The sequence below is a fragment of the Delphinapterus leucas genome, chromosome 6 (assembly GCF_059928025.1).
Source record: "Delphinapterus leucas isolate spDelLeu-1000000601 "Yukka" chromosome 6, BTC_Dleu_Yukka2, whole genome shotgun sequence".
In the NCBI taxonomy this organism is placed as follows: domain Eukaryota; kingdom Metazoa; phylum Chordata; class Mammalia; order Artiodactyla; family Monodontidae; genus Delphinapterus; species Delphinapterus leucas.
This window is the reverse complement of record NC_143134.1, coordinates 84,383,956-84,407,259: the sequence shown is the minus strand read 5'-3', so window position 1 is coordinate 84,407,259 and position 23,304 is coordinate 84,383,956. Positions and strand designations below refer to the sequence as shown.

Below are 23,304 nucleotides of genomic sequence, written 5' to 3'. Positions count from 1 at the left end.
AGGCTTGCTCAATAATGCTGAAATAATTGGGCACTCTGTGCACGTTTAGTGATGCTCGAATGAAAAGCTAGAGGCCTGTCCTTGTACTCTTCTCCAGCGGCCGCCTCTGTGTTGTGACAGGTTTATCTGAGTGGGACTGTGATGCATGCACCAGTAACTGTACTGACAAGAGTTTAAAGTCATTTTTACCGGCACACTGGCAACACATGGAGAAAGCCCTCGAGAGGCCGGAAGGGGAGTGCTTGACCTCAGCCGAGTCTGCAGCAAGCTGGGCTCCAGGGACCGAGGTGGGCAGGCCTTGCTGCCTCTTCCGAGGGGGAGAGGGGGAGGGGTGGTGATCGGAGGGTATTCAGTTAAATATATCCCTCAACAGGGGCCCCACACCAACCAATACCCTGATTAACAATGTTCTGTGAGAACAAGTGTTGAGAAATTCTCAGACCAACTTCTGTAGTGATTACATTTTAATTAATACCTTTAGAATCACTTTTTAGGCCTATCCTGTGCTAGCTAAACAGTCTCTTCTATAATTTTCTTTCCAAGTAGGACTGCACAAAATAGCTTTCTCAAAAATGTGTGGGGTGGCACGTTCTGCTCCCCTTCACTGGTAAGAATCATCTTGAAAAATATTTCAAAGAAAAACGTGAGTTTTTTTTTTCTCCTCCCCAAATTACTTTTACTTCCCTTCTCTACCCCTCTGTATCTCTTCCTGCGTCTGACAATAAACGTCCAAAGGTAGCACTACTTAGTTCTTCTCTCCAATTGACCTGCACCTATTTACTGTACATGCACTTAAAGTACAGTCAATAAAATAGTACTAACACTTTTAAGACAACTTTACATACATAAAATGGCAAATTGGGGCAGTAATAAAGACACTCCACCAACCAATGCCCGCCCTAAAGCCCTGCCAACGTGCTACCTAAATGGAGAGTTCAAAATAATGTCGTCCTTCATTTGAGTGGCCAAAATCATGTTCATTAATTCTTTATGTACTGTTACTTAGTTGTGACCAAAAAACACGAGCACACAATAGTTTCTAAACATGTAGAAAATAGGTCTATGAAGAAACAAGGCCTTCAGCTAAATATATGGCAAATTTATTTCAAGTCCTTGTTCTACTGAAATAACCAGAAAAGTGCTCCAATTCTCTTTCTCCTCTATATCCCATAATACTTCATGTGCATGGGTCGGGCACATAGCCACTTTCTATCTCAGATCAGAGTTCAATCAGCAAGCATTTATTAAGAGTCTGCATATGTCCCTTCTTACCACCTTTCCTAGACTCTAAGCTCTGTGAGAGTCTGCATCCGACACACACCCTAGCTAACTGCAGGCACTGAGACATTCATATATCTGAGCAATTAAAAAATATGTCTATTTCATTAGATATGAAAAAAAAAAACCCTCAGCCAAAAGCAATACTTTCAGTGGCCCGGGTGTTTCTTTTATTTTTGTCTCACAGGACCAAAAATAAGCACTAACAGCCTCATTTTCCTGTCTATCCAGAACTTTCCAAAGGTAAAAAACATACCCCTAGTCTGCAGCACATGCCATTCACAGTGAAGACTTCCTGGGTTCCTTACTTGTACTCTATTCTACCTCAAAATAGCTCTAACACTAATCTTCTCCTATTCTCCATTGTGCCCCTCTTAAAGGAGGATCCCTTTCCCTTCCAAGGACCAGGCTCCTCCCCCTGCAACATCTTTTCTTCCCTTCTCCCTTCGTTGCTCCATCAATTCTCCAACTCCCCACCCCCACCTCCACCTTAGGTGGTTCTGTCACTGATTTTGCTCTTCTACTTGCAAGCCTAATTCCAGCATCTCTAGCATCGTGTTTAAGACGAATTGCCTCCCTAACACTAAGAGAACTCGAGGTAGCACTTTTTCAGGAGGGGAAAAAAAACACTATATTTTAATCACATTTTGTGTCCTCCACTGCCCCTAACACAGTGCCTTGGCACATAATTGGCACTTGATAAATGTTTGTTAAATTTAATTAAATTAACCTTCTTTTGCCCTCTTCAGCTACTGGTCTGTGTGTGTGTATATATATATATATCCTTGTCTATGGAGAGCCAAATTTCTTTAAAAACTAGTGTAAATTTGCAGTCCTCAGTTCTTAACAACCCCCTCCTGTAGACAGACAGACAGACACACACACCTTACTCCTTAACCCCCTGTACACTGGACTCCAGGCCCACCAATCTCAAAAAAACTGATGATGATTCAGATAGCTATTTTTGCAAGATGTCACAGTCATCTTTCTGATATATCTCAGCCAGAGCTAGCATATCCTCCTTATGAACCTCTCCTCCACCTGCTTCAGGAACGCTACAGTGATCGCCACAGCCTCTCGTTAGTTATCTCTCTGAATGCTGCTGTCAGATTTCCTTCTTGGCTTCTCCTTGTTTACTACAGAGGTAGAGTCCTAAACCTTTTGCTCCTTTCCCGTCCGTGCTCCAGTAGCTCTGGTCTAACTTCTTGCCAGACAAGTCTACTTGGCAGTTCAGCATTACCTGAAAATGAAATGCTTAACACAAACCCCCTAAGTAACAACTTCCACCGGCTCACGTTATCAGTCACCACTGATTTGCTTTTCTTCTGTGCTCCTATAACCGTCATCACCAGCTCCTGTCAAATCTCAATTCCACCATATTAGTCAGACCCTCATCATCCCGTACTTTGATTAGCGCAAGTCTCCACTGGCTCATTTTGACTGTACGAACCCACCCTGCATCATCACTGCCAGTATTTTTCCCTCAATTCATGGCCTCTCCTGTCTCTTAGAACAACCTCTCCATTACTTATCTAAGTTGTACTCACCCATCCTGCTCAGCTCATGTTTCACCTGTTCTGCAAAGGCCTCTCCAAACGTGCCATGTGTCTACTTACAGGACTCTCTGTATCATTCATTGGCACAGGCTGCCTCATAAAGGTACTGTTACTCATCTTTTTACGGATAAGAAGACCCTGACCTGCCAACAAGATTGTGACATTCTGGAGAGAAGAGACCAGCCTCAGGACTCTTTGTACCCCTGGCACCTGGCTCACCACTATTTAGTCATATGGCCATATATTTAAAGCTTTTGGTAAATTAAATTTCTACTAAATAAAAGAGAGTTCCTATATATCCTTTACCCAACTTCCACTAATGTTAAAATGTCTTACCTACCCATAGAATTTATCAAAAAAAAAAAAAAAATCTTACATACCCAACTTACCAAAACTAAAAAATTAACATTGTACATTACTATTAATCAAACACAGACTTCATTCAGATTTCTCTTGTTTTCCATTAATGTCATATTTCTGTTCCAGAATGCCACACTGCACTGAGAGGTTTTAATTTTTCACTTGCTTTTATACCAAAATTATAAAAGCCCTTCCAATGATTTTATGAATAATAACATCCAAATTACAAAAGTATCGTTCAACAGAATATGCCTTGAACTCAGGAGAGAGAGAGGAAAAAAATGAGAGGGGACAACCATAAACCCATTTTACGAGTCATCCACAATACGTACAAAATATCAGACAAAAAAGCACACTCAGGGCACCCTGTAGAAAGGAGCAATTTTTAGCAAGTGTTTAAAATATAAAACTATCAGGTAAAAATGAGATTACGTAAATTACCAAAAGGTAGATGATAAAAGTATAAGACAGATATACTGAAATACTTTCGTAGGTTTTTAAATGTTTATAGCAAGCAAATCACTTTCTGTATTTAGCGGTCATTTTTAAATTTCTTGGTAAGTTTTCTCCTTAGAAGCTATCCTAGCAGCACAGTGACAGGTATAATGGATAATGATTACCGATTAGTCAATAAAACCAATGTATTAGAGACCATCTTCTTTACATAAAAACAGTAAGTCACCAACAGCTAAACTGGACTTTACCCTTTACTCCATCAAAAAAAAGAAAGGCTTTATCAAATTACAAATAACATTCAAGAATTGAAAATTAAAAAGAATCTCTATCAAGGACTCTCATCAACAGAGGAAAACTCATAGCAGATTCCCTGGAAAAGGACTCAGGTTTCTCTGGATATTATTTAAGGAGCTGGGGTAGCACAACCTAATGGACTTCCCTATAGTACAGCAAAAGCTTGTGGATGTTTCCCAATAGCTTACTGTCCTCTGATCTCCACCCTGTCTGTGTTAATTACACAGCAATTAACCTGCAAAGGTTTACTTTATCCTATAGTCACCAAAGAAACATAAAACCTCTTGCTTTTTGAAGACAGAAAAGGAGATGGATCTTAAGAGTACACCAGTTCAACACTGATTTATTATTAAAATAATTTAAGATAAATCACCACTCTAATCACAAAGCAGCAGGTTAAAAAATGCTTACCTTATAAGGAAAAAAGAAAACAATCAAGCCAAAAAAATAAAAAGAGGAGAGCATAGACTGTAGTACCACTTAAACATTAAAATAAAATACACTCTATGTAACCGTAACTGAAAAAAAAAACCTACTGAGAAAGATACCTATCTTGAAAAACTTCTTCGGACTGGGCTTCCTAGGCCATTACTATCTTGGGTGCCTTATTTTAAAAAAAAAAAAAAAAAAGAAAAGAAAAAGAAAAGAAAGAAAACACTCTCATATCAAACCAGGATACAAAATAAAAATCTTTTTTTCTTTTCCCTTGATGGGCCATTCAAGAGAATAAACATTAAAATGGAGTGAACTTTAAACTTAGGCAAATAAGTACTCCATTAAGGTAATTAATTTAATTTTGAAAAATAGCCAGTAATTAGTTCTAAAATACACAGCAATGAGGTAGTAGATGCAGCCTCAATTCTGTTAATAGCTTTTTACTGGAGATTCTGTAACAAAGAATTATCTCCTCACAGTTTCAAGTTTGGAAAGAAGGGAAAAAAGAACCACTAGAGAATCAAGTTCATAGGAAATGTCTTTTGAAATGTCTATCTGCCAGCAAAAAGAGAAATTCTTTTTAATCAAATGTCCCCAACTGCTTGATTACCAAGGCTTGACTGGTCAATGACCAAGCAGGAAGCAGGGTGAGTGCAGAAGCTTAATCCACACAAATCCCTAGCAACTCTGCACAACTCCAACTGGAAACCAAACAGAGGTTTTCTTGTCCACCACCCTTCACTTCTACTGTGCTATCAACAGAAGCCTCAAAAACAAAACAAACAAACAAACAAAAAGCCTTCATTCTCAGAAGCAATGACACCCCAGCAGCAATCAGCACACTTAGTGCCGTATCTTGGTTTCTTAAAAAAAAAAAAAAAAAAAAAAAAAAAAGAGCAAGGTGAGCCTGCTACATCTTGTGCTAGAAAGCAAGAAAGCTATCTAGACTAACAGGGTGTGACAAATAGGTCAATGGGCCAACTTGAAGGGGTCCTCACTGGCAAAGCTTGAGACAATTCAAGCATCATAAAGAACAGTGACTGTAGTAGATTACAGCATTATTTTAAACCCAGTTGCCAGGAGTGGAGTCCACAGTACCAAAAGAAAACAGGTGGAGCTGTGGGACACGCCATGAGGCCAAGGACTAGAAAATGGCTCTTCCAACCAGCTGGCCAAGCTAGGTGCACTGAACATGTGTGCCTTGATCCAATCAGGAGACATTATTCCAGGGGACAAGTAAGGGAGGGACCGACAGACCCAGGAGCTGGGCAAGAGAAGGCAACAGACTCTGAAATAAAGCAGCGAGCACAGAAAAGGGCCCGGGGGCTGGTATCTACACTGCTCTGACCGCGAGGGTGCGCCTTAGTAGGGACCCTGTCTGTGTGGGCTGGGCTGAGTCTGAGAAAGGAGATCCTGGATGATATGTGGGGATGCAACATCATGAAGTGACATCAGAGCTGCTGTCTGGAGTCCTCACCATCTCTGCGAGCAAGAGCAGGGCACTTTACGATTTCAGACCTCAGTTCCTTCATGTAAAACGTGGAAAGGGTTATAAAATCTACCTCCCCAAGGCTGCTGGGAAATGTATGAGACTGTGCATATAAAACGCTTAGCGCAGTGCCTGGCAAATAATAAACGCTCAATAAGTGGTTGCTGCTATTATTGGAAAAAGGTATCCAGAAGTCTATATCCACACACACACTCACTCACGGAAAACGAGGGGAAGGAGGAAGGGAGGTAGGCAGGAAAAGCTCTTCTTTACAGAAGAATATTAATTTAAAGGGAAAAAGAATTTAGAATTTACCACTTCATTACTCCAAATGTATTAACAGCGTCAACAGATACTAAAACCACTGGGTAAAATGTTGTTGGGGAACAGGTTATTCACATGTCAAAGTATCATCCCAGATTACTAGCTTCACCAACCATGTGATACAACTGGGAAATAACACAGCATCACCCAGGTACACAACATCACCAAGGTAGTGTTTTTACTAAAAATACTTAACCTGAATCTAAACATCAGAAAACAATCAGATGAGTCCAGGTTGTAGGGCAGTCCACCAGGCTGGCCTGGAATCTTCAAAATGCCAAAGTCATAAAGCGAAATCGCTTGGGGACTGTTTCTTGGGGGTGTGAGGGAAGACTGAAGAGACTGCACAACAAAGCCACTCTTTTTTTTTTTTTTTTTGCGGTACGCGGGCCTCTCACTGTTGTGGCCTCTCCCGCTGCGGAGCACAGGCTCCGGACGCGCAGGCTCAGCGGCCATGGCTCACGGGCCCAGCCGCTCCGCGGCATGTGGGATCCTCCCGGACCGGGGCACGAACCCGTGTCCCCTGCATCGGCAGGCGGACTCTCAACCACTGCGCCACCAGGGAAGCCCACAAAGCCACTCTTGAATGTGAGTACCAGATTAGGCGACAACTGCTACGAAGAAAGACGAGCTATCAAGGACTTTCTGTGGACAACTAGAGAAATACGAATATGAACTATACACTGGCTATATGGAGGTCTTAACTGTATCATGCTTATACTGGAAAACTGTTTATAGAAGATGCACGCTGATACATTAAGGGGTGAAATATCATGTCTCCCTGCCTCGTACTTTCCAACAATTTGGCACACACAAAGTATGTATCTGTCTGTATACACATTACAAAGCAAAAGTGACAAAATATTAACTGGTGAATCTAGGTGGTAAGTACACAGTGTTTGTTTTACTATTCTTTCTACTTCCCTATAGTTGTAGAGGTGGGGAAAATAGGATGTGCCCTTCTAGACAAAAGATTGGGAGTTCTTACTTTGATCAAATATCTCTAGCAAAAGCTAAAAGTTAAGTGAATCCATAGAAAGAAGCAAGAATATAAAAAAGAACAAAGGAAGGAACTTTACAACCTAAGCTTATCTGTAATTCATTCCTGATGACTTAAAACATGAGATTTACTGCAGGGGAAAGACCAGCATTTATAGCGACCCAACAAAGATTATCACTGCAAGGATAAGTTTCTCACACTAAAACCACAGATCTCTATGGTCCTCAAGATCTCTGGACTGGTCTTTAAGGGGAAGACAGGTAACAAGCAAAGAAGCAAATTCCATGAGTCCTGTGCCAAGGATTCCACTGTCTTAACTTGCAGTTTAACTCACAAAGTAACTCACAAGAAAAGGAAAGGACAAAAGTAACTCACAAGAAAAGGAAAGGACAAAAGTAACTCACAAGAAAAGGAAAGGACAAAAGTCCCCCAACCCTGAGTTATTATATTAACTTTCCCATCAGAAATCCTATTAGAATTTTTTCTGAATTGGTCCATAGTTTACTAGGAGAAGTATTTCTAAGCAAATTAATAATAGAAATACATTTTCCTGGAGGCTTGTTTAAGACTACTTAATGAATTTTCTGAAGAGATTTTAACACATTATCTTACTGAAACCAAGGCTTCTATTTTGTGTTGTAGTCATTAAAGTTACCAAGCTAAGGGATCCTGCTCAGAAAAGCTTTCTTTAGTTACTTCACAGTGTTCTTTAAAAGTAAAGCTGCATCTAAAAAGCCTATCTACTTCAGATTCTTCAGTAACCCTGCAGCTGACCTTAGAACTTTAGAAGTAGAATGAACCTCAGGTGACAGCTAGATGAGTTGCTTTCCAACATTCTGACCACAACTCCTGTGTGTGCATGTTGCATATCTGCATAGAATAGACATGTAAATAAAACGAAAGTTTAACAAATACCAAATACTATGTGCGGCACATTTTTATATTTTCTATTCTCTTCTTTTTTAAAATAAAAAATGTTGACTATTGATTTCACTGCATAGTCATGAATCTCAGGAACTGCAATTTGAAAAACACTGAACCAGGCTGTGATACTGCGATTTACAATAAGAAATATATATTTGGTCTTAGTTCACAGTTCTGGGCACAGGGCTCCAAAAGTTCTAGGAATTTCCTAAGTGAAGAGAGCAATAAAAGGTGTCTTTTGTTATGTTAATGACGTGACTTTCGGAGGGCACTCGTGGTTGGGAGCCGGTTGCTAGGAGAACCAACCACATGACCAGAATGTTGGACCTTTCAGTCCCACGCACCAGACCTTCAGGGAGGGAGGGGAGAGTGGCTGGAGAGTTGAGTTCAATCACCAATGGCCACTGATTTAGTCAATCATGCATATATAAGGAAACCTCCAGAACAACCCAAAGGACAGGGTTTGGAAAGCTTGCAGGTCGGTGAACACAGGGAGATTTGGGGAGAGTAGTGCACTTGGAGAGGGTGTGGAAGCTCTGCACCCTTTCCCCATACGTTGCCCTATGGATCTGACTTCCATGTGACTGTCCCTGAGCTACATCCTTTTATTAAAGAACAGGTAATTCGGTAAGTTACATGTTTCTCCGAGTTCTGTGAGCTGCTCTAGCAAATTAATCAAACTCAAGGAGGTTGTTAAAAACACAGATGATAACACCTGTATCTGGGAATGGTTTCTGAAGTGCAGGGAGGAGGGGCATTCTCGTGGAGCTCAGCCCTTAACCTGTGGGATCTGAAGCTATCTCCAGTTGAACTGTATGACACACGCAGCTGGTGTCAGAGAATTGCTTGGCGATCTGGCAAACTATATACCGTGTTGGAACTGGGTGCAGAATTTTACAGGCCAACACCTGCATATGTGAGGCCCAAGGTAAAAGTCAGTGGGAAATTGTATCCGCATCAAGAATGGAACACAAGTCCTCACCATCCAGCCCAGTGAAGTACCTGCTGCCCCATCAGGACCTTTCTTAACTAGGGAGGTCTTAACACAATTGGTAAGTAATCGTTCATTCATAAGAATCAAGAGACAGCCCCTCTGAAGAAGTGACCTCTGAACTAAGATCTGAAGGATGAGGACGAGAGCACCTAGAGCTGGGAGAAGAGAATCGGAGATGAGAGAAAAGCAGTTGCAAAGGCCCAGACAGGGAAAGGAGCCAGCAGTGACCAAGGAAGAAAAAGAAGTCTGGTGGGAACCCAGTGAACAAGGAGGAAGTGGGGTCAGATGCGACATTATGGGAATCAGATCACAGACAGAAAGGGCTTTACACTTTCACTTAAGAATCATGAGAGCTTTGGGCAGTGGTGAGTTTGTTGTCGTTAAGTTTGAACTTTCAGCTTGTACAAAACTGGTAAAAGCTGGATAATTACTTGTTGGCTATATGTGTTAACAAATATCTTCTCTCCGTTTCTAGCTTATCTTTTCATTTTCTTTAAGATATCGTCTGATGAACAGATGCTTTTAATTTTAACTGAGTAATATCTTTTTCTTATGGTTTGAGCTTTCTGTGACCCATTAAGAAATACTTCTCTACCCCAAGATAAAAAGTCTTCTTGGTTGTTTTTCTTCTCTGAAAGGTTTAAAGTTCTGTCTTTTTATACTTTTCAGACTGACTTCTGCATGAGATAGTTACCGGATGCGCAGGCTCAGCGGCCATGGCTCACGGGCCCAGCCGCTCCACGGCACGTGGGATCTTCCCGGACCGGGGCACGAACCCATGTCGCCTGCATCGGCAGGTGGACTCTCAACCACTGCGCCACCAGGGAAGCCCCTACAATTCTTTAATATTTTTATAGAGTAGTTTTAGGTTCACATTTATAGTTTTAAGATTAGAAAAGTTTTATCAATAACGAAGACAAGCAGAATGGAAAGAAATTGGAAGTCACACATAATCCTACCAGCCAAACAAAACTATAATGTTGATGAGCCCATCCAGCATTTTTTCAATGCATATATAAGCATTTTTAAACAAAAATAACATCATGCTATCTTGTTAAATGCTTCCTTTCCTATTCAGCATATCAAAGAACATTTTCCCATACCCCTAACTAATGCTTTGACTAGATCACTCCTAATGGCTGTACAATACATGCCATTGTATAGATATGAGAGTTCACTTAACTAGTCTCCCAAATGGTTAAAGGTTAGGTTGTTTCTAATTTTGAGATATGTATGGAGTCACCATGGTTTAGCAATATATCACTTAAGACAGTTCCTCTGCAAGTTACAGAATACCCAAATAAAAGTGGCCTAAATAATAGGGGTTTTTATTACTCACATAACAAGTCCAGGCTTGGTTGGATGACGGCAGTATCAAGGCTCTGGGTCAGCATCTCTGGTTCTCCTGACCTCTCTCATATCCCATGTCCCCCAGGATGGCTGCTGCAGAACTGAACATTAACTCATCCTCACACAACCATGGTCAAGCACGGAAAGAGGGCAATTTTCTCTTTATGGGTCTTTCGTTAAAGAGAAAAAGGCATTTCTTTATATCTCCTTGACCTGGACAGGGTCATATGCCCACAGCGCATCTGTGAGGAAGGCTGGACTGAGCACCTGGATGTTTTAGCCATAGCAGGAGGTAGGTTCAGCCTGCAAGAAACAACCAACAAAGCCTGCCCTGACATTATCTTTGCTCGTAGGCCATCTGAGGATATGAGCTGAAAGGAACCCCAAAACAACCTCTGAGTTTTCAATCCAGGTAGAGAGCAGCTTAAATTGTTCTCCTGCCTTCAACAGTTTCTTTTCCCAGATATTAACTTATACAGAGCTGTGTCTATAAATTGCTTTGATCAACCCAGAAACATCTGGGAAAATAAAAAAAAATACACGACTGCCACTTTGCTTCGGGATCAGTGTGGCACTGTCCCTGTTAGTCACAGAAGACAACCTGAGCACCAAGATAAACTCTCCCCCTTTAATGGAATCTACCAAGGAGAAAAAAATGCATGAGAATCACAAAGGCAGAATAGCCACGGAGCTGCCTTAAAAAGGATTTAAGAATGTGCCATTGGGCTTCCCTGGTGGCGCAGTGGTTAAGAGTCTGCCTGCCGATACAGGGGACACGGGTTCGTGCCCCGGTCTGGGAAGATCCCACGTGCCGCGGAGCGGCTGGGCCCATGAGCCATGGCCGCTGAGCCTGTGCTCCGCAGCGGGAGAGGCCGCAACAGTGAGAGGCCCGCATACTGCAAAAAAAAAAAAAAAAAAAAAAAATGTGCCATTAAGTTTTACTTAAAGGTTTGGGGGACGGGGTTAGCTCTAGCTCTTGCTTATTAGCTCAACAGCATTATTTAAGTTTGCAATATTAATATATCCCATGAAGTAGTGTTATTCACAAGTAGGATGGACAAAATTTTCTCAAGATGGAGAAATGAAGAAAAAGTACAGTTTATCCTAAGAGAATAAGATAATTTCAAAAATAGGACTCCCCCAAATGTATTGGCAATCCCTGTGCTTTATGTCCCCCCTTACTGGTCCCCCCCCCTTTGTGTGGTCCTCCAGCAGTTATCCCTCTCCCTCACCCACTACTGCCTATAATTAGCTTAGCCTCAGGCTTTTGCTTACAATGGGTAACTGCTACCCCATCCGGTGTCCCCATGTGCTTGGTTCATAACTTTGTATAAACACGATTCATCCATCTATGGATCTACCTCTCCCACGAAATCATGAACACAGGGACCAAGAGGCAGGGACCAGTTCTTAGTCATCATTGTGCCCCAGGCCTTTAAAAGGTACATGTATGAACAGGAGACTAATAAAAGTATTCTGAAATACATACTTGCCTGTATTTTCTTTTGATACAACTATGTGAAGGCAGCTGCTAGCTCCAGTTAATACCTCTTAATACAAAAAATATTCCAAGCAATCATTATCATTAGTTGTTCAAGATTAAATGTTTAATGTGATTAACTTATTTTCCGTAATACCTATGACAGTATCAACATAATGCAGTTTTTTGTTGTTGTTTTTCTTAGCCCACCCATAGTTCAAGAAACTCCCTCATCCCTGGGGCACTATTTAGAAACAAATTCAGTGTAAACTTCTGATTTCCAGGTCTCTGAACAATTATGCAGCAATGTCTCCTTATAATGCTATAGACAACTGCCTTCTGTCTACACACATTCCAATAAGTATCGTACTATGTCAGGATCTTGTGCAGTTCGATTCTTGGTAAGGTGCAGGCTCAAACATTTTTTGTCATGAGACCTAAGACCAGAATTTCCTCTCTGGACAATGTACATCCTCCACACACCCCCAACAAACACAATTCTGCCAACATTTCAGGGAGCTAATGGACAGCCTGATACCCAAGCATGAAACCCAAGAGGATCCAAGGACCTAGGTTAAAAATACCTGTCTTGGTACTGGTGTTTATGACAACTTTTGATTCTTACATATGACAGTAAGTTACAAAAAGCACGAAGAAACACAGTAGGAGTCAGGAGTATCCAACTGATAGGTGGAGCTAGTATACACTTCAGCTTAGGCTAACCAATTACTATGTGCATCGGGCATACCCACTTTCACCTCCCTTACTGAGCTCTGGACCCTAAACACTGGACAATACTATAATGGATCTCAGGATAAACGGCCTATTGATCCCAGTGTAAAAGAAAGAACAGAGTCAAGGGAACAAATAAGGAACAAGTGTAACAGAATGGTTAAATGTGTGAGCTCTGAAGTCGGTCTAAGTTTGGTTCACTTCCTCCCTGTGTGGCCTTCAGAAAACTACTTACCCCTTCAGAGGCTTGGTTTCATTATTGGTAAAGCTGGGACAATAATACTCCCTTCCTCATGGGGTTGATATGAAGTTTAAACAAAATAATGTCTACAAATGCTAAGCACAGTACTAACACAAAGCAAATAGTCGATAAATGCTTGCTATTTTTAATTACTCCCTTAGGGAAAAGAATATAAGGCTAGGGATGTAAATCTAGAGAAGTAACTGTGACACAAAAGGCCCCCAAGTTTTAAAATAAAGATTCCAGGGTCATCAAAACAAACAGGCTTACAACCCATACAATATTAGAAAACTGGATAGCACTTTAGCGGCTATCAGCTCCAGTCCTGCAATTCTACGGGTGAAAAAAACTTTTAAATGAAATTCCTAAGATCATATTACAAGTGACACCCAGGATTGTGTATGTATTTCCTACCAGTCCACACTTCCTTCCTCTCAACCTTGGCTCAAAATTGTGGGACAAAAAAAATCAAAATGCAAAAATAGGTCAAAATACAATATTTGTTCATTTAACAAATATTTATTAAATATAATAAATTATTGCATGTTTATTGAACAGTTACTATTTATTATACAAATATTTATTGAAAATGATGAGCTACATATTGTTCTAGGCACCGCAGCTATAAAAGGGAACAAGATCCCACCTGCTAGTGAAGGGAAATTAACACACACATAAACAAATAAATGGTAAATGCTCTGAGGAAAATAAAACAGGCTACTGCACAGAGAATGAACTGGGTGAAAGAGCTACTAAAATCTGCCACCAGGGAAGTCCTTTCTCAGGAGATAACATCTGAGCTGAGATTGTAATTTTTTAACATCTTTGTTGGAGTATAATTGCTTTACAATGGTGTGTTAGTTTCTGCTTTATAACAAAGTGAATCAGTTATATGTATACATATATCCCCATATCCCCTCCCTCTTGCATCTCCCTCCCACCCTCCCTATCCCACCCCTCTAGGTAGACACAAAGCACTGAGCTGAGGGCTGCTTCCCACTAGCTATCTATTTTACATTTGGTAGTGTATATATGTCCATGCCACTCTCTTACTTCGTCCCAGCTTGCCCCTCCCTCTCCCCGTGTCCTCAAGTCCATTCTCTATGTCTGTGTCTTTATTCCTGTCCTGCCCCTAGGTTCTTCAGAACCTTTTTTTTTTTTTGGTTTCCATATATATGTGTTAGCATAGGTATTTGTTTTTCTCTTTCTGACTTACTTCACCCTGTATGACAGTCTCTAGGTCCATCTACCTCATTATAATTCAATTTCGTTTCTTTTTATGGCTGAGTAATATTCCATTGTACATATGTGCCACATCTTCTTTATCCATTCATCTGTCAATGGACACTTAGGTTGCTTCCATGTCCTGGCTACTGTAAACAGTGAGCTGAGATTTTAAGGAGGAGCATGAGGAAGACCATGTCAAGACATGGAGGATGGGGGTTCCAGAAGGTAGAAGAGCTGGTGCACAATCCCTCAGTCAAGAAGATGCCTGGGATATCCAGGGACAGAAGAAAGAGACCAACGTGGCTAAAAGTCACATGAATCGAGTGAGGGGTATGTGAAATCAGAGAGGTGGGTGAAGGGTCAGCACACACAGAGACCTGTGGGCCATGGTAAGAAATTCAGACTTCATTCTAAGCAAAATGGGCAGCCATCAGAGACAGGCTTTAAGCTGGGGAGCAAAAGATCCAATTTATATTTTAGAAGAAGATCATTCTGGCTGCTGTGTACAGAATGAAGAACAGAAAGACAAATGCGCAAACAAGAAACTCTACTAGGAGGAAGCTGCTGGAGACTAGCAGAAGGAGTACCCGGGACCAGGGGCAGATGGCAGAAGCAGTCACCCTTGAGAGAACAGTCTAGAGGCAGAACAGACACCATTTTTTAAAGGAGAGAAAGTTGTTCTATTGAGCTTGGATTCTTCCCCTTCATCCATCAGCCAATCTCTTGGATACTGACAGTTAGGGACCTGAGTTCTGAGGGGTACTGGAAAGAAGGCAACCAAGAAAAGAAAAACAAACAAACAAAACAAACAAAAAAACCCGCAAAATGGAATGGGGAATAGCAATAATGAAAGCCACAAAAATCAAGACAGCGTGTCATTGGCAAAAAAAAGACACCAGTTTAATGGAACAAAATAAAGTCCAGAAAATGGACCCCACACAATATAGTCAATAGATTTTCGACAATGATGCACAGCAATTGGAACAACTGAATTGAATGTCCATCTGGCGGGGGGGGGGAAAGGAAAGAAAAAGAAAAGAAACTCAACTCATATCCCCATATCCCACACCATAAACAAAAATTAACTCAAACTGGATCATGGGTCTAAACATAAAACTTTTAGAATAAAACCTAACAGAAAATATTTGTGGTTGTGGGTGAGGCAGAGATTACTGAGAACCAACAGGAGTCAAAAGTTAGGACTCTAAAGAAAAAAAATTCATAAATTAGGCTTCATCAATGTTCAAAACTTCTGCTCGTCAAAAGACATTATCAAAAAAAATTAAAGGATGACTACAGATTGGGAGAAAATATTTGCAAAATAAAGTACATATGTCCAGAATATTTTTTTAAAATTTCAAAATACTTGATAAAAATAAAATAACTGACTCAAGAAAAACAGGCAAAGATTTGAGCAGATACTTACCGAAGAAGATATAGAGGTGGCAAATAAGCACATAAAAAGACACTCAACATCACTCGCTCTTATGGAAATGCACAAAAACACAAGTACCACTATACACGTATCAGAAATGACTAAAAGCTCCCCAAACCTACCATTCCAAGTGCTAGTGAGGATGTGGAACAAAGGTTCTCTCATACATATTAGTGAAGACTGAAAAACAGTATGGTCATTTTGGGAAACAGTGTGTCAGTTACTTTAAACATACACTAACCATATAACTCAGCAATCCCACTTCTAGGGAAAAACCTACAAAATTTACAAAAATCTGTATGTTAATATTTACTCAGGCTTTATTCACAAACACCAAAACCTGGAGACAACCCAACTGCCCTTTCAAGGGGTGAATGGCTAAATAAACTGTTATATCCATACTGGAATATTATTCAGCTATACAAAGGAACTGACTGCTGATACAGGCAACCACATAGACAAACCTCAAATGCACTATGCTAACTGAAGATGAAAACTCAAAAGGCTACATATATATATATATATATATGTCCATTTATATGACATTCTCAAAAAGGCTCACTTTGGGAGGAAAAACAGCATGGGCAGTTGCCAGGGACTGGGGTAGGGAAAAGGACTGACTACAAAGAACAAAGGAATTTGGGGAGGTAGGGCAAGGCAGGAGAGAAAAATTCTGTACCTTGACAGTGGTGGCAGTCACATGACTATATTGGGTTGTCAAACTCACAGAACTATGAGCTAGAAAGAGTAAATTCTACTTTATGTAAATTATACCTTGGTAAATCTTTAAAAATATACAGAATATTAATAATGAATATGTATCGCTCCCAATTCCAAATTAAAAAAAATACAAATTTAGAAATGCATGCAGCCTCATTTTTACCACGTTTTCTATTATTACCTGTTTCTCCTTATTCTGCTATCCTTGGACACTAAACTTTTATTGAAATTAAAATGTGCTAATTAAGGTTGATTTATGTGTAGTAAAATGTAAAATCAGAAAGCTTGCAAACACCAAAACCTTAGTAAGATGATTTAAATGTAATCTGAGGATCATTTCAGAATGTTTCAGAAAACATTAAAAAATATTTAAATGTGCCCCTTTAATGGGCTGCAACGAATGAATGAACGAATGAATGAGTAGATGTAATCATTAAATTATTCTTAGTATTCTATAAAAGGTTCTAACCTTTTCACAAAAGTCCTTAGGAGATAAGGTCACAAATGCATTTTTAGGGAGAATGATATGCTAGGGAGCTTTGAGGAGAACACACACCAACAGTCCTTAAAACTTAGCCTAAGTCATCAATCCTTTAATTGCCTGTTTGGGGGGAGCCTGCCTCCTCTCTCCCAGCTTTGAGGGACACAAGGCAGGCTGGGTCCACGCGGGAAAAGGTCTGGCTAGATGGGAGTTGGCGATGTTGCTTGTAGAAACATTACTGGGAAGAAGTCAGTAAGAGAACTAGAAAGGGGGAAGCAAAATGGGAACAAATAAAAACAAAACAAAAAAACACCACACTAACCAATAAAAAAGGGATAACAACGTGCAAACTTGCAAGCTGCCTTGAGTGAAACCTGCTTTTCTGTGTAACACTTCCCAACCAGTCCTCTGGACCCCTACACAGGCTCCGCCTGCTGTGCACTGGTGTGAATGAAATGCAGATGCACAGCTCTGGGAAACTCCACTTTCTTCTTAGTGGAAGCCCAAAGCCCACGTGCTTTAAGCTAGGTCAGATGCACCCGCCTAGACACATTCTGCAACTCCTGTAACACTGTGCGCTTGAATCTACCAGGAGCTATGGAAACGCATTTATTAGGGGGAAGGAGGGAGAGAGGGCTCCCCCTTCAACAGGCGCAAAACAGTAGCACTTCAGGTTAGCAACAATTAAGAACAAACAAAACTGACTAGCTTCTAGAAATTTCTTCTAGAGAAGCTTTGTAACAAATTAACAGAGTGTACAAAGTAAGCACAGATTAGAAATCCTGTTCTTTATCTAGGTTTTTTATTTTTAGGGAGTTCTGAAGTAGAGACAGGGTTTAAAAATTACTTAAGTATATGAGAGTCTTTGATATGAGAGAAGGGAAATTACTGCCTCTTAGAGCCTCATCAAATTACAGCACAAAGATTAGATTATGACTACATCACTCAATAACAGTCCCCTGATGATCCACAGTAAATGAACAAGTTAAAAAAATAAATAAACAACCAAAAGTGAGGGGCACACATACCAATACAAGATAGAGGAATGTGTAGAACGACGTTAACACTGCTTTCTTTGGCTTAGATGAGCAGGTAAACAGAGCCCTACAACTGCAGAAAACCAGCCTCTGCCCTCCACCTCCAACCCTTATCCCACCAATCTATGTACGTCATGTAGTCAGTGGCCAGCATATTTTATGAAGTCTTTAAGCTCCAGACACACTGTTGAGTAAAGACAGTAACAAAGCTGGAATAACAATCTCTGATATAACAGAAATCTATTTTATAGCTTGTTTTTAAGTTTATTCCATATAATATACATTTAGAAAATACCGATAGTAATCAGAACAAGAAAGGGAAGCTCACCTGTAAGTTCACTGAAGAGTAGTCATTTAAAAAACCATGTAAAAGCTGAGACGTTAAAGAAAATGTTTTATGCACAGAGCTCACAACAAACTATGACTGTAGTACATGAGTTCAATTGCCTACCTACACCAGAGAGTCCCCTTTAAGAGCTTGAGGCCTATGAAGTCAAATACTGAGCGTCTTAGATTCTCCAGGAAAGCGGAGGGACGGGGCTTGGCTGCAGTTAATCGGGAAAAATGATTCCAAAACAGGAGTGGGGCCTGAAGAAAGTGATCAGGAAAGGAGGGAAAAACTCAAAACAAGGTAGTTGATCACTGCTTTAGGCAACTGAACTCCATCCTGCTGGGACCCCTCTGTGAAGGACTGTATGCAGAAAGCATCTCAAAATCGCCCACCAAAGGGTCAGGAGGGGAGTGGTCCCCTGACTGTTTGCATATAAGCCCAGGATTACCCCACGGTGAGGGGAAACTCCCTCACTCTTCTACGCTGCACACGCCTAAGTGAGGAGTGGACTCCCCACAAAAAGCACTGGGGAAATGAAAGAGCTTCCCAGTGCAGCTGAGGGGAGGTGTTGTCAAGCCACAGAAAACATGTTGTAGTAGCAATGACTAGAGAGAAAGGCAGATAAGGAGGGTATGAGGTGGGCCAAGGAAGGACAACACGGTTTCTGCACTGCAGGATATCTGTGCCCAAAAGGGGTGAAGGCTACAACTACTGCAAAATTAAGAATACCTCTGGAAAGCCCTTTATTAGCAAACACAGAAGAGATAAAATACGGCTCTCAGATACTTCACACATTTTTGCTTTTGTCAAAAAAGTGAAGTTCTATTTTTAATTTTATTTCAAACTTTGTGCTATTAGAGGCTGTGATGTAATGGTGGGGAAAACACATACACACACACATGTTTTAATATATACACATATTTATATCTTTCAGCTTTTTTGCCTAATGGCTAATTAGTTTATAAAGACAACAAGGGAAATTATCACGATGGTGGATCTAAATGCCTCTGAAACTTAAAATAGCTGTTTTTAAATCTATAATGGAAAAAGAGGGACGTACCATTTAAAAACTGTCATACTGCAAGACCTTGTGCCAGAATGCCAATCTAAAATGCATATATGTGTACACACACACACACACACACACACACAATTTAAGGGCCAATCACAGGACAAGGCCGATAAAACAAAATGCTAAGAGGAAGGAAAAAAACCCCAAGGGTATTGTCTTTCTTTTTTTAAACTAACTCAAACACATAGACTGGTAAAGGCACAGTCATTTAAATCACTGCCTTAGTAATACAAGTAATATTTAAATAGATTTAATAGCGCTGCTCCAAACCAATGAATTATGGGTTTAAAACCTATTAAAATGTAATGTTTTTTTCCTGAGCTGAGAGGAGAGAGATTTAAATCCACTGAATTTTAATATTTCAGCTTGAGCTGCAGGAGGTAGAGAAAGTCCAAATGAACTATTCCATCAGCACCATTCAAGCATGAACATTTTAATCAGTTTTACTTCCTTGGAGTTCTCTAACACAGTTTACGCTGTCATTCTGAAAGCACTTAACACAGAGAGTGTGAAAAACCACCAAGGCTTGTTATTGCCTTTACAATTGATGGCAAATAATTTTGCAGACTTCCTATCATTAAAATGTCACTGCTAAAAATTGAGGTTCAGCATTTCTTGTGCTAAACTGCATTTTCCTACAACACCATGGCATACCTGTTCTTAAGGATTTTTTAAGGGGGTGTACTTTTTTTAAAAATGCACATTTCTATCATTTCTTTCCTCAAAGAGGTTAAAAAAGAGGGGGGAGGAATCCAAAGGAACCCCATTTTCTATGTTTACAAGCCAAACATTTTCTTTTCCAATGTTTGTACTAACAGGACTTTTTTCTTAATGGGAGTTTCTTTGGTGAAATTCTTATGAGGTTCCAACTTAGCCTCCTTTATTAAACATAACCACATTCACACAGCATGTGCTGATTATGTAGTGTAATGGGTTTAAAAAGCATTTTAAGATAGTCAGATGACTCAATTTAGTAATACAGGAAATGAAAACATCATTTCTAATTAGATCATATTACTGATTTAAAACTACAATTTGTGTGTTGTTCCAACAGTGTGATCTTATAGAGATTCTAATTTAAAAACACAGTGGCTAGCAGGCCACATGACAAGATCTAACTAGATGCATAACATTCCCATTCCCCTCCCATTTGAGGGAACTCCAGGAAAGCTTCAAGGGAATGTGAAATACGAACAATTCAAAACAAAATATTAACTACAGAAAACAGCACAGGCATTTTCCTGGGTTTTTTTCCCTATAAATAAAAGATAAATGATATTTAACTTATTTCTATCTATCAACAGTTTTCAACCGAACATGACCTGTGAAAGAAATCATTATAACTGTGTTTCATTCCATTGAACACAACTAGCTTACTGTCAAGAGAACAAGCCGCCTCTCCAGGTTTCGGGCTCACTTCAGCTTTTTGCATTTAAACTGCATGGATCACTGGTTTGGCTCATTTACCAATGAAGGTAGAATAATACTGCAGAGTTAAAAAAGGTGCTTCATCAGATTTCATTAAATTTGGGAACATTTGTGCTTGTCTGGATGGTGTGCATAACATATAAAACAGACACATATGCAGTGAGAAATAAATGAAGGTCTGCAGGGGCTTAGGTGGGTCTTTGCCTCTCAGGAGGAAAACTTTCATTCCCTGGGTGCAGAAAATCACTGACGACTACCTAAAAATCAAGTCACAAAAATCTAAAATTGACCTCTCATCACTTTTGGTAGCAGGTCAAAATACCACCACCTCACAACACAGCCATGCCTAACCAGACACAGAACAGCAGGTGCATTTAAAGTTCCACAATGTTACAACTGAAAACTACTGGACACAAGGCACTAAGCAGGGCTGAAACAGACAAAGACCGAGAACAGCAGCCACAGAAATGCATCAAGCGAGTTCGGTGTAATGGGGCTCTTTCCTTCTCACTTGGTTTGTGGCTCCCTAAAACTGCTGGGTTTGTTTTTTCTATTTCTGCAGTCTGTTTTGCAGAACAGTCAGATGATGTGATTTTGATTCCATTTTCTGCTCAGATACAAATAATTTGGAATTGCCACCAGATCCACCAACTACAGCACACGCTGCTTTGATAGCATGCAGCTCTGAGTTGGTTCTTCAAATAAGTTTTTAGGTCACCAAATTAAATTAGCTTTGTTTTAATAATTAAATCCATATATACACAATATGTCTGTCAGTTACTTGGCTACAGTCTAATAAATCATCTTCTCCCTGAGAAAAGGCCATCTGCCATCCCATTCAAAACAAAGTATGCAAATGAAATAGATATAAAACAGTATTAAAAATATACTTGACGTGATCAAAGAAAGGGAACTGTTCTGCTTTTACATCTTCCCTCATATTTTTAAGCAACATCCAACACAAAACAATGTGTTTCTCATTTAGATTAATCTCACCACTGTACCGACAGTAACTAATAAGACTCAAAAAAGAAACATAAAAGCATTCTGTTTTCCTAGAAAGGGCTGCCAACCAGACATAAGGTAGGACGGCTATGTGTATTTTAGCAGTTCCTACAAAAATAAACACCAAGGCAGAAATGACCCAGGCAGCTCTTCTATAGGTCCTCACCCATGTATTCTCTCCTTCGACAGCAGACTGCATAGTGGGTGAGAAAAGGAGGTTCTATCCCCAGTGACCTTGGGAGATTTGGTAATCGAAGTATATCCCAAAAGGAATACAACATGTGCTTCAAGCAAACACAGCTGGTATATACATATACACTAACTTTAAAATTAAAGCTTTCTCAACGTTAAAAAAAGAAATTTTTATACTGCCGTTTTCTGGAATTTTTGGAAATAAAAACTAATTGTGAAATGTATTCATCTCTCATCTCTCTACCACCCCCTCAACACAGAAAATATACAACAAATGAGTCTCTACATGGCTCGTTCTGATTCAGCCTCTTCTTGCCAAAGGACACTTCCGAGGAAATAAAGGTTACTCTTTTCCATTTATTATGTCTTCTAATTTACTACTGGTATTTTCTTGTGGTCAGAGGGACACAAAATAGAGCTCAAAATAGCCCATTAAAAACAAGCTGCAATCAGACTATTGCTCCACCACCATCGGCAGCCATCCCAGAGGTCTGATTTCCTTGTTAAAAGACAGAGGCATAATTGAAGCAATATCTTCACTTCAGATTGATTATCAGGCGACCCTTATCTGCATCTTCACTCAGCAATTTGAATTTTAATGAAAGTAAATGGAATAATCAGCATTTCAAAGTGTGTTTGATACACTGAGGAAGAAAAAAGGGAGAAGACTTTTGTGTATAATCTATACACAAAAGCAAGTATTTGGGAGGGGGCAGAAAGAGGAAAGTACAGTTGTAGTGTCTTCATTAGAATAACCTAAGGAGCTGCTTCTAACAGCTGCATAAACAGAGATGTGAATATTGTGCTTTTCTCAGCTAAGATTTTTTGCCTTTATTATTTCTAAGTTTTAGCACCTTATTTTATTACTGGTTACCTTAATCGGGAAGAACAAAAATATAAGTGGAGTTGGAGCGACTGCTCAAACCTATGAATTCCAGCAGGATTTCTATGCAACGTTAATGGTACTAGGAAGGATTTTCCAACTGGCCCGCTGATTTTGCAAAAAGGTATGGTTCATCTATTATTTCTACTACCAATGGACACTAGTCCTTAAAGAACCACTCATCACAGGGGAGGAAGAGTAGCAGGGAGATGCGAAAATGTACATTTTATGTCACTAAAAATGGTATTAAGATACTCTGTATTTGAGGAAAGGTAAAAGAAATCAGGTCATTTTAACATCAGGGCAATGTGTGTCTTTTTACTGGCAATAGGCTAGCAACAGAGGCTGATTGCAAAGGAAAGAAGTATTATGAAAAAGAACTACCCAGCCTCCTTAGGGGGAAACTTTTCAGGAATACTGTCAACTTGAATTGGTGAGAAGATGTCCACAGTTCCTGACAAACTTCATGTGAGATTGAAGGCAAAGTGCTTCATTTCATTGCCTTTTGCCCCTTTGGTTGAACAAAATTTAAAAGGAGAGTGAGAGAGAGCTGATAACAAACACTAAGATGATCAGAGCT

General features: G+C 40.0%; 1 protein-coding gene across 14 annotated transcripts in view; it reads right to left on the bottom strand.

The window, feature by feature from the left end:
• Positions 1 to 23,304, bottom strand: part of TLE4 (TLE family member 4, transcriptional corepressor) — a 150,660-nt gene that overhangs the window by 80,309 nt on the left and 47,047 nt on the right. The gene's annotated exons all lie outside the window — the stretch shown is intronic.